At 44.3% G+C, this 12496-nt stretch overlaps 1 protein-coding gene across 1 annotated transcript in view; it reads left to right on the top strand.

Moving 5' to 3' along the window:
* The first annotated feature begins 683 nt into the window (after positions 1–683).
* IL1RAPL2 (interleukin 1 receptor accessory protein like 2) overlaps positions 684–12496 on the top strand; it is a 1213983-nt gene continuing 1202170 nt past the window's right edge. The window contains exon 1 of the mRNA XM_003801635.1: positions 684–1571. The gene's annotated coding sequence lies outside the window, so the exon portion shown is untranslated. The remainder of the gene's footprint in view (positions 1572–12496) is intronic.

Genomic DNA, 12496 nt, shown 5'->3' with positions numbered 1-12496 from the left:
TCGCTTAGAGAGAGGGCTTCCTTGGCTGCTTGACGCTGGAGAGTAGGCAGTCAGGTGCATGATTGGCGAGCCTCACGCGGGTGATAGCCCAGTTGTCTGCGAGTCCATCCCGGGTCCCAGGACCCTGCCTGCTTGCTCTCTGATTGGCGGGGCTGGACCCCTGACACTTAAGGATCTCTTACATGGGAGGGGTGGAAAAGACGAGTTCTCTTCGGTAGTGGGAAGAGCTCGCATCATGAATAAAACTAGGTGGCCCGTGTCGTTACAAATTTCAGCCCGCGAAGAATCAAGCAGGTGAACTGCTGGCTGAACTAGATACCTGTTCAGTGGCTGGAAGAGGGGGCCAGGAGAGCTGAAAAACTTTGCTTAGTGCCTTCCCACACCTGCACTCAGCGGAGCGCTCGCCTCAATCCTGCATGTCGGCCTACTCTGGTGTGGACGCTAGACGGCGCTGCCGGGACGCGCTTTCCTTTTCCCAGAAAAGGTAAGAGAAAAGCGCCTTTTTTTTTTTTTCCTACCGGGGGATGGGGGATTTGGGGTTGGCTGCCTTTTCCACTCTGCCTCCCCCACCCCTCCTCTCCCAGATCCAGAGGGGTGTGGAAGAGGAGGAGGAGCAGAAGCTGCCCGCTTCTTGACTTGCCAGAGCGGTTCTCTCTAATTCCCACCTCCTCCCCGGTGCAATCAGTCAGCTAGGAGGCACCAAACTGTTAGCGACAAAAACGCAGCTCTTGGTGACTTCCACTACCCTCCCACCCCCACTCCAGGCATATTTTGGAGGCGGCTGCAGCGGTGGCAGGATGTGAGGCGAGCCTGGAGCTCACTTCCCGGGCGCCCCTCCCTCTTCGGAGCGAGGGAAGACGTGTGGGCTTTTGCGCACTGGCTGAAGGGTTCCCAGGAAGGGCTGAAGCTGCGAACAAGCGGGAGGGAGGGAGGTGGGTAGTCAGAGTTTGCACCTGCCGCCTGCGCCGGTCAGGGCGAGAGGGCAGCCGGCGGGTCTGCTGCCTTCTGGAGCGCATGTGCCTCACCAGGGGCGCGAGGGCCACAGTCTGAGGCGCCCGCGTCCCGGTGTGACCGCTTGGCCGAGGGAAGGTCCGGCTAGAAAAAGGCTGCTCTGAAGCGAAGTTGCGCAGAAGGACGAGTCTGGGAGGCAGGCGACTTAGGAGAATTTAGTCCCTGAGGCAAGAGGCGGCACCTGCCATTGTAACTAAGGAGCTGAGTGATTTAGGAACCTCTTGTAACCTCTCCTCCACCTACCCCGAAAGTCCTCAGGAGCTCCGCAGAACTCTAGAAACCTTCCCTGGTCGGGAGGAAGTTTTCTGGCATCCTATTTGGCTAAGACAGGGAGTGGAGAAAACGGACGGGCTGTTTTGCCCGTTGCTGGGGGGAGGTGGGGGAAAGCAAGATCTTCTTCGCGCCTTCTCCGGCCCGGCTCATTTTTGGGCGAGCTTGTCCGACTGCCCGGGAAGTCCGAGCCCGCGCTCTCTGGAACCCGGCTCGCCGTCTCGCACTGGACATGGAACTACACGCCTGAGACCTGCTGGACGTTTTGCTGGCTGTTTTGTGAGACCCAGGTAATGCCCGCTCGTAGAAGTGGAGAGTTGGCTGGAGAGGGCCGGGAGAGAACGCGCTGCGCTCTCAGGTGGCATCAGGGCAGGCCGCGGCCAACGGAGGCTTTCGTTCTCCTGCAGCCCTGGTCCCCGCGCCTGGAAATTTGCCAGTTTGCTTTCTCTCCCTTCAGTTCTCTCAGAAAGTTTAGGGACCAGAGCTCCCAAGGCTCTGCCTGGGAGGAGCGTGCACCCTCGGTCGGATGCCGCTGAGCTAGTGCGTAGTTGTCTCCGCGGCCGGACCTTGTGCTGCTGCGGGGGCTCAGCAGCCTGAAAGGCAATTTCCCGCTGGAGCTTCTGGCCCTTCATATTTCTGCCTGTGGCCAAGGAGAGTGAACGACCTGCGCGGGGACGGGGCTCTAGACGGCTCCTGGGTGGAGCAGCGAGGGGTTCCCCAGCAATGCGCTCTCCACTCCGGGGGATTCTCAGCGGGGATTCTCAGCGACCATTAAACGCGGGAGTGCGCTGTTGATTTGGGGCCATATCTGTCTTTCTGCCCCGAGAGTCGAAGGTACGGCCGCGTGGACCCTGAGATGCCCCTTCCTCTTCTTGCAGGGTTTCCCGCTGCCCCTTGAGCAAGTTTTCCAGATTGAGTGACCCTCTCCTCCTTGTTGCTTAGGGGAGAGGACTGACCCACGCCAAGTTGCGCTCCAGATTACTTGTGAAGGAACCACAGAGAGGGAGAGTAGGAGCAGCCACCCGTGAGTGGCTGGCCTTGCTTATCTGGGCCTGGGAGTGGAGCGACCACCTTAATCTGTCGCTATCAGACCTTTGAAGAACAAATGTTTTGGCAGGGGGCTTTTGGCCAAAAAAAAAAAAAAAAAAAGTGTTCCAGAGTCTGTTTCTGGGGTTTCTCTCGGTCATTGTAGTCATCCCATTGCCTTCTATGCGACTTGAGGACTTGGGAAAAACCCTAGAAAACAAATATTTAAGGTTTTCCTTATGCCACCCACAAAAGTTGTGATTGGGCTGAAGTGCTGAAAAAGTACTTCTCAACTGAAAGCTACCCTGGAGTCTACCACCAGTGGTTTCTGCTGTTGCTGGTGGGGGGATCTATTTAGAAATATCTTGCCCCAGAATGATGAAGCGAGACCAGCCCACCACCACTACATTCAATCTCCTCTCCTGTAGACTTCCAAGAAAGACTTTCTCTCCTTTTCTTATCAGGGGAACCAAGTTGTAGAATATTAAATATAGGGCAAGGCTGAGGGCAGACCCGAGGGAAGTAAAGAGGGAGGGAGGAAAGGACATGCCCATGAGCCTGCAAGTTCAGTATCTACAGCTCAGGAAGATCACCTCAGTTACAGGACTCCCGGGAAGGAAAGAGTTAAGTTTTCCGGTTCAGTTCAGTGTGGCGAACTGACACTCCATACCCCATCCCCCCTCCACCTTTGGGTGGGGGAAAAAGGTAGCTCCAGTTCTCTGTGGCCCCTCAGAGAACCACAGTGTGAACTCTCCAACTTGAAGGCTGCCCTGGGCTCCACAGCTCATGGTTACTCGCGGTGGAAGCAGATGATTTGGGGGCAATAACGTCCGTCCCTGCAGTGTTCTTTGCCAAGAGGGTCGCGGATACTTAGGCTTCTGCCCCATCTTGCAGCTCAGAACGCATTCTTCTGAGTCCTCCCTGCGTTGCAGATAGGAATTGAGCAAATACCCTGGGACGTAAAGAGACTGAAATTCCCAAGGATCCGAGCCTAGGCTGCTCCCTTTGCGTCCTTTGTACTCCTCCCAGCCAAGCAATCCTCGCTGTAGGGCCTCGCTGTACAACTGTACTTAGCGGTTGCTGGACACCCCATGCGGTAACTCCAGCTCTAGAACCACCTGCTCACAGTTGGCTTTCCAATGTAAAGGCTGCCATAGGCTACACAGCCTGGGTGGAAGCCAGGGTAATTTTATATAGCATTTTAATTTTATATAGATTTAAATAGAAAGCGTTTAAACGTGGGCAAAAGGCTGTGGCATCAAAGGTTCTTGGCTTATCCACTGTAGCCCCAGCTGGTCTGAAGGAGGGGCAAGCAGCGACCAAGGCTGCCTTGGTGACAGAATTGCTTCTGCCCAATACTCCAAGAATACTTCAGAATAGTAGGGCTGGGGGTTTAAACCTATCTTGGAGGCATAGCCTCTGCTGCCCTCTGAGATTTGTGCCCAGTCTTAACTCAGGTTGAGCAGTTGGGCCATTTTCAGTTTCTGTGGGGCTCCTACCCCTAGGACCTCTGTGTATAGAGGGGTGGGAGATATTGGAATGTGGCATTTACTGGTAAAGTCAAATCTGAGTCTTCATTTACCCATTCATTTCCTGAGACAGTTTCTCAATTGAACTAAAACATTCTCGTTTGCCAGTGGGAACAACTTCCTCCAGCTGACTGAGTGGACCCCCTCTTGGCCAACTGGATACTCTAAAACTGAGTTGCTGGCCATGAGAAGGGAGGTCAGACTTGCCTCATCCTGCCGCGCCCCCCCCCCCCACTTCTTTGGAGCTCTTTTTTGTAACTCATTAGCAGGCCTAAAGCTATGCAAGACAAAGCTTACACCACACCTGCAGATCCTACATTTATATAACAAAATCACTTGAATCTGGGTATATGGCTGGTGACTTTGTCTCTGATTAACAGACTTTCTTAAAACATTTAAAGGCTTTAGACAAAGCTACGTTCCTTTAACCAATTAGAAATTGAACTGTCTTTAAACCCATCTATAATCTGTTAAATACCTCCCCCCATTTCAGATGTTCACTTTTTTGGGCCAAACCAATGTATGTCTTCCATGTATTGATTTACAGCTTTCTGTGTAATTCCTGTATCCCTGAGATGTGTAAAACCAAACCGCAGCCTAACCATGCACTGAGTCCTTTTGCTCAAGGCTTCTTGGGTGTGGCTTCAGTTCAGGGTCCTCAAGTTTGTCAGAGAACAAATCTCTTTACATTATTTTACAGAGTTTGGCTTTTTGTGTGACACCAATAACTGGCAGTAGAACCCACAAATACACGTGCTGCCTATCAGGGTGAACTGATGGTGGGGCAACTTTGGGAACAGCTCAAATTACCTACCTGGAACCATGTCTGCATAGTGAAAAGCCCACTGAAGCTTTATTTAGCTTTATGAGACATTCTAAAGAATCCAACATTATAAAAAAGATGAATTGTGAAGTGACTATTCTGGTGTTGTTTAAAACAAGTTGGCTTCTATAGTTCATTGAAGTGGCTCAGTGCAAAACATTGGCTGTTTGGGAAGAAGAGGAAAGACTGGGAAAGTGAAATCAGCTACCCTCCCAAGTAGCTGGGACTACAGGTACCCACTGCAATACCTGGCTATTTTTTTTTTTTTGTGGTTGTCATTGTTGTTTAGCTGGCCCTGGGCTGGGTTTGAGCCCACCAGCCTCTGTGCATGTGGCTGGTGTGGTAACCACCGTGCTATGGGTACTGAGCCAAAAATCTTACCTTTTATTAAATGCCCCAAGATCTAGCTCTAGAATAGGTTTTCTCCTTTGCCAGTACTTACTGTCTGGGCCTCTGGATTCTTTTTTTTTTTTTTTTTTTTTGAGACAGAATCTCACTTTGTTGCCCTTGGTAGAGTGCTGTGCCATCATAGCTCACAGCAACCTCAGACTCTTGGGCTCAAGCTATTCTGTAGCCTCAGCCTCCCAAGCAGTTGGGACTACAAGTGCTCACCACAACACTAAGCTATTTTTAGAGATGAGCTCTCCCTCTGGTGCAGGCTGGTCTCCAACCTGTGAGCTCAGGCAATCCACCCACCTAGGTCTCCCAGAGTGCTAAGATCACAAGCTTGAGCCACTGCGCCCGGCCTAGGGGCCTATGGATTCTTGATGTGGCCTGCTATAAAAGCCCCATTCTTGCCGTCTTTGGTCTGCTTTCCAATATATCCTTCATATTAGAGTTAATCTTCCTGAAGCTCATTTATTAAATAATTCTTTAAAACTGTTGGATACCTGGTGAGTGGATGTTAAATGGTTTCGATTGTTACTGAATCTGAAATATTATTTAACAGTTTCAGTTGCCTATTAGATGAGTTGCTTTGTAACCCTAGAAAGTCCTCTACCATTGAAGGTGTGTAACATAACTTATGGCCAACCATTGGTAGGAGCTCAAACATCAGATTTGGGAGACTAGACTAGATGACATTTGTTAGTACTAACCTAACCTAGAAAGTCTGTATCATTCTTCCAACATCCGGGGACCTAAATAGTGTGTTGTTTCCTGTTAGTGTGTCTGCTAAAATTACAGCATTTAAACATGATTAGAACTGTGTTTTCAAAACTTCCTTTCTACAATCAAGTACTATGCAGAAATAAGTTACTTTGTTCTGGTTTACTTAGGTGTGTTTCACTCTAGAAAACATCGAAATCCCTGTACTTTGTTAGGATTTTCTAGCACTGTGTTGTGCTTGCTTTATACAACGTTAAGTGTTTTTCCCTTTTCCCTTGCTTAATATTCATGATAATCTTGTGAGGTGGGTGATCTTTGGAAACTTTGGGAAAGTTTAGTTTTTTTTTTTTTTTTTCCATTGGGTTTTTATTGGTATCAATTCATGGAGTATAAGTATAGTTTTGCTGTATTGATATATTGTATTGTGGTGAAGTCAGGGCCTTCAGTGTGAAATTTTATTTTATTGATACCACAAATCTATTGCTCTGGAGTCCTGAACTTGGGTGACACTAGTCTAAAGGGACTTTATTCTCTTCTCACTAGCTATAAAGTCAAGTCCAGATTCTTTGGTGAGAAATCTAAGGCCTCAGTGTACCTAGTAAGCTTTTTTGCTCACTATTTGCCTTCCTACATGACCTAGTCAGACTGGACCACTCAGTGTTGCCCAGTATAACCTTTGTTTTCCATCCTTTGTGCCTTTATGTGATTCTTTTATCTTGGAGCAACTTCCTTTTCCTCTTTCTATCTGTATTTCTCTTCCTGTTGAAAATGAACCATATTTCAGAAGCAGCTTAAATGCTGCCTCTTCCAGGAAGCCCTCCCTAGTTTATCTCTCATGCTCCATGGCCAAAATAATTTCTCCCTTCTTAGACCTCTCTTGACAATTTTGTGATTCCTCTTGTGTTTGTACTCTTCTATAGCCAGTATAATTTATGTATCACTTTACTCCACTAAATTTTAAACAGTGTGAAGGCTGTCTTATTGGCCTCTTTTATTCTGCAGAGTGACAAGCATACAGGGGGCATCTGTTATATCCTTATTTGAGCTGCATTTGAGATCTCAGGGTTAGCCTTAGCATTTTGCCAGTTTAAATGATAGTTTCAGGTTAAATATGAAATTGCCAAATCTATTATCTGTCAATGATGCTATGAAGCAGTCTAATGGGAAAATCACTTTAAAAATAACTGTGCTCCAGAAGTGCTCTCTCCATTAAATATGTGGTGATATAAATATAAATTGATTACAGTTAAATACAACCAAAATTTCAGTCACCCTCTCCACATTAAAAGTGCTCCATAGCCCCATGTGGCCAGTGATTAGCACATTGAAAGTGCAGCTTTAGAGCATTCTCCTTCCCACAGAAGTTTTTTTGGACAGCATTATTATACAACAATAGTTCTCAACATTTATTTCTACAAGAAACATGTTCACAAAGGTGACTGCTTTCATGCGGAGTTATTAAAAAATTCCCAGTGCCCTACTGCTACCACTTCCTCTCCTTCTCAACCCAGTTAATAACATTATAGAACTTATCTCAAGCCTATGGAGGGTATTAAATATTTACATCATGTTAATCACCAAAATTAATTCCACATGAAATTCTGAAAAGGGGGCTCGGTGTCTGTAGCTTGGTGCCTGTAGCTCAGCTGCTAGGGCACCTGCCACCGGCCACATACACCAGGGCTGGTAGGTTCAAACCCAGCCTGGGCCTGCCAAACAACAATGACAACTACAACAACAACAAAAAAATAGCTAGGTGTTGTGGTGGGTGCCGGTAGTTCCAGCTACTTGGGAGGCTGAGGCAAGAGAATTGCTCACGCCCAGAAGTTTGAGATTGTTGTAAGCTGTGACTCCATGGCACTCTACCAAAGGCGGTAAAGTGAGATTTTTGTCTCAAAAAAAAAAAAAAAAAAACAATTCTGAAAAGGGAACATGATAAAGAATGTAATCTATAAATTATATTGGAAATTAAAATAATTAAAATACTGTAGTGTTTGTGTAGGAACAGACAGGTTATCAGAACAGTGTCCAAATAAATAACTTAAGTATACTATGGATTTTAAGAGATGACAGCCATTTAAAATCTGTGGATTTAGCCAGGCATTGTGGCGGGCACCTGTAGTGCCAGCTACTCGGGAGGCTGAGGCAAGAGAATCGCCTAAGCCCAAGAGCTGGAGGTTGCTGTGATCTATGATGCCTCAGCACTCTACAGAGGGTGACAAAGTGAAACTCTGTCTCTAAAACAAACAAACAAAAATCTGTGGATTAAGGGTAAAGGTTTTTTTTTTTTGTTGTTCAATAAATATGTTTAAGACAACAGGGCTAGTGATTGGGGGGACATTGAGTAAAGCTACATCTATAAACGCTACTTAAACCAAAGTTAATTCTAGCTGAATCAAAGATTTAAATGTAAAAAAAAATGAAACCATAAAGGTATTTGAAAATATATTTTAAGATCCATATTTAATTAAAATTTAACATTTTATTTTTATAATTTTACAGTCTTGAGATGGATGAGTCTTTTCTAATCATGTTATGAAGACTGAAGACTTGAAAAGGTTAATACATTTAACCTTCAAAAAAATCTTCATGGCAAAAAAAAAAAAAAACCCTCACAATCAAGATTTTAAACTAAGAAAATACCTGTAACAGATAACAATGGGTTGATATTCTTAGTATATAAAGAACTTCTACATATATACTAGTTGCAAAATCTCCTAATAGAAAAATGGGGAAAATTCATGAACAGAATATTCACAAAAGAAGGAATACCAAACTGACTTTCCAAATAAAAACTAATAGTTTTCACATATCAGATCAAGAATGGTTAAAAGATCAATGAAACAGTATTGGCAAGGCTGTGGGGATATGGATGATCTAATACACTGTTTCAGTACATTTCCAAAGTTGGGTTGGAGATCTGTATAAAAATGTAAAATACCTTCTATGATATAGCAATTTATTTGAGAATTTATTCTGAGGCTAGGCATGGTGGCTCATGCCTGTAATCCCAGCACTCTGGGGGGGCTGAGGCAGGTGGGTTGTCTGAGCTCACAGGTTCGAGACCAGCCTGAGCCAGAGCAAAACCCCGCCTCTTAAAAAAAAATAACCAGGGGTTGGGGTGTATGCCTGTAGTCCCAGCTACTCAGGAGGCTGAGGCAAGAGAATCTCTTGAGCCCAAGAGTTTGAGGTTGCTGTGAGCAGTGATACCATAGCACTCTATCCAGGGTTACAAAGTGAGACTCTGTCTATTCTGAGAAGATAAATGGAGCTGGGTGTTGGCTCACGCCTATAATCCTAGCACTCTATCTAAGAGGCTGAGGCTGGTGGATTGCTTGAGTTCAGGTGTTTAAGACCAGCCTGAGCCAGAGTGAGACCCAGTCTCTAAAAATAGCCAGGCCTTGTGGTGGGTCCCTGTGGTCCCAGCTACTTGGGAGGCTGAGGGAAGAGGATTGCCTGAGCCCAAGAGTTTGAGGTTCCTGTAAGCTGTGAGGCCACAGCACTCTACACAGGGTGAGAGAGCGAGACTCTGTCTCAAAAAGAAAAAAAAGGAAAGAAAAAGATAAATGCAAGTGCTTAAAAGCTATTATATACAAGGAAGTACATTAATGTTTATAGTGGCAAAATTTTGGAAACAACATGGCTCTAATTGTGGATTGACGAGGGCAATTGGGATGTATCATTTTAGTCAATTACTTTGTACACCCTAGAGGTAATGTAGACCTGCATTTATTGATATGTATATATATCCATACTTACAATTTAATGTAAGTTTACAAAGCAGCATAATTCAACATCTGTACTTGTCTATATTTTTGCACTTGTGTTATGTATTTCCATATATCTCTATGTACATATACACATATGAAATTATAGGAAATTTTTCATCAAAATGTTAATTATAGGTGGAGGAATAATATTTAGATTTTCTTAAAAAATTCTGTGCACTTATTTGTATTTATAGTGAGAATAATAAAAGCATATACAATATAATGCATGTAAAATGCTTATCTGAGTATACTCAAATACTTAGTGCATGATGGCACTTGTTATGCTTAGTAATTTATAAGTTAAGCTAGAGTTAAATGTGAACTTCAAAAGGATTCAAGCATTAAAAGTAAAGAAAAAGTAGATAGAAGTAACCTAGCACTCTGTAAGGCTGAGAAGGGAGGATCCCTTGAGCTCAGTAGTTTGAATTCAGCCTTAGCAAGAGTGAGACCCCCATCTCTAATAAAAATAGGAAAAGTTAGCTAGGTGTTCTGGCAGGTGCCTGTAGTCCCAGCTACTTGGGAGGCTGAGGCAGGAGGATCACTTAAACCCAGGAGTTTGAGGTGGGTGAGCTAGGCTGATGCCGTGGCACTCTAGCCTGGGCAATAGAGTGAGAGTCTGTCTCAAAAAAAAAAAAAAAAAAAATAAAAAAAAAAGAATGTCTTAACTTCTTGATATGTTCAGAATTAGGTGTTAAAAAAAAAAAAAAAAAAAAACAGTAAGTAAAAAAGTAACTTGGGTGAAGGAGTGAAGGAGTTCCTAATGATAACAAAGGAAGAAATAATCCAGAAAAATAGATTATTTTACATTAACATTGCAAATGTATATGTGTAAAATTTACAACAATGCCAAAAATAAATTGGAACAATTTTAATATTTGGTAGATACAGGTTCGTGTTGACTACAAAATACAATTTTCTATCAGCTAACCACCCCTAAATAACAAAATGTTGTTTGGACTCTTATATTACAAACGCTTATATCTTATACACTTACGCGGTTATTGAAGTATTTCAGATCCTGCCCCTGATAACACTTCACAGTGTTGCTGGAGAAATAAGGATTGGTGGGGAAAGGACCACATACTATAATTTTCTGGTTTAATTAGACAGAAATAAAGCCTTGTATCTTAGCGGGACTTACCCTGCTTCATAGTTCCCTATAGATTTACAGCTGCTAGTGTCACTGTCTGTACAGGGAAGAGTCTCGTCAGCTCCCCCCACACCATGTACCATTATTTTTTTTTTTTATCCAGAGCATCTATGTCACCATTTCTGGGAGTGAAGCTAACAATTAGTGTTTTTCTTTTTTCTTTTTTTTTTTTTTTTTTGCAGTTTTTGGTCGGGGCTGGGTTTGAACCCACCACCTCCAGTATATGGGGCTGGCACTCTACTCCTTTGAGCCACAGGTGCCACCCACAATTAGTGTACTTTTCGTTTAAGGAGTTATTTAGAGCTAAAAGGTTCTCCTGGTTCTTGAACCAAACTCAGCATCAAAAAGGCTACATCCTCATCTGAGGAAAGAAAACCAGATCAGTGCCCACATTTCCTTGGCCAAAATACCTGCATTGAGCTTTCTAGGAAATGAAAAACTCCATTTTCCTGACATCTACCCTTCTACAGTTCGTTTGTTTGTTTATGGAAACAGAGTCTCACTTGGTTGCTGTGGGTAGAGTGCTGTGGTGTCTTAGCTCATAGCAACCTCCAACTCCTGGCTCAAGTGATTCTCTTGCTTCAGCCTCCCAAGTAGCTGAGACTACAGACGCGTACCCCAATGCTCAGCTATTTTTAGAGACAGGGTCTCGCTGTTATTCAGGCTGGTCTTGAACCTGTGAGCTCAGGGCAATCCACCTGCCTCAGCCTCCCAGAATGCTAGGATTACAAGTATGAGCCACTGCGATGCCCTTCTATAGTTTTTAATTAATACCCCTTAGTGGTGGTTCTAGACAGTTTAGACGAAGGACTATGACCCCTAATAATGATAGCTAACATTTATTAGGGGCAAATTATGCCCTGGGTTTTGTTGTAAGTGCTTTATCTGTATTAACTCACTTTGTCCTCATAACCTATATTGGGAATCAGTAATATTTCAAATATTTTAAAAAAAGGAAACTGAGACACAGAAGTTTAGCAATTTACCTGAAGTCACAAAGCTATTGAAAACCTGTTTTGGGGCGAGAACCCAGCCAGTTTAATTATGAAACCCAGACATTTAAATGTGTCACAAAACTTATATATACTAAGAGTAGTAACAAGTAATTCTTAGTTAGCGTTTGTATAGCTTTTAGATTTTCTACAGTTAGGGTATGTTACTTCTGTAATCACAAAAATATATTAAAAATTAAGTTTTCAGATTGAACCACAGACATAGCCCTCTCAGCTCTTTCCCCCTCTGTCACCTTGGCTAGAGAACAGTGATGTAATCATAGCTCACTGCAAGCTCAAACCTCTGGGTTCCAGTGATCCTCCTGCCTCAGCCTCCCAAATAGTTGAGACTGTAACTGGGACTGCAAACAGACATCATTCCATCTAATTTTTTCTTTTTCTTTTTCTTTTTGTTGGAGACGGTCTAACTTTGTCACTCATGGTAGAGTGCCATGGCATCATAGCTCATAGAAACCTCAAACTCTTGGGTTCAAGAGATCCTCTTGCCTCAGCCTCCTCCTTGGCTCAGCCTCCTGAGTAGCTGGGACTACAGGCTCCCACCCCAACACCTGCCTTTTTTTTTTTTTTTTTTTTGGTTGCAGCCATCATTGTAGTTTGTTGGGCCCAGGCTGGATTTGAACCCGCCACCTTAGGTGTACATGGCTGGCATCAGCCATTTGAGCCACAGGCACCGAGCCAATTCTTTTTTTTTTTTGAGACAGAGTCTCACTATGTCACCCTAGGTAAAGTGCTGTGGCGTCACAGCTCACAGCAACCTCAAACTCTTGGGCTTAAGTGATGCTCTTTTTTTTTTTTTT

This window comes from Otolemur garnettii, unplaced genomic scaffold (assembly GCF_000181295.1).
Source record: "Otolemur garnettii isolate 467f Iridium unplaced genomic scaffold, OtoGar3 scaffold00216, whole genome shotgun sequence".
NCBI classification, from domain to species: Eukaryota; Metazoa; Chordata; class Mammalia; order Primates; family Galagidae; genus Otolemur; species Otolemur garnettii.
The sequence above is the reverse complement of the archived record's forward strand: the minus strand, read 5'-3'. Positions and strand labels throughout refer to the sequence as shown.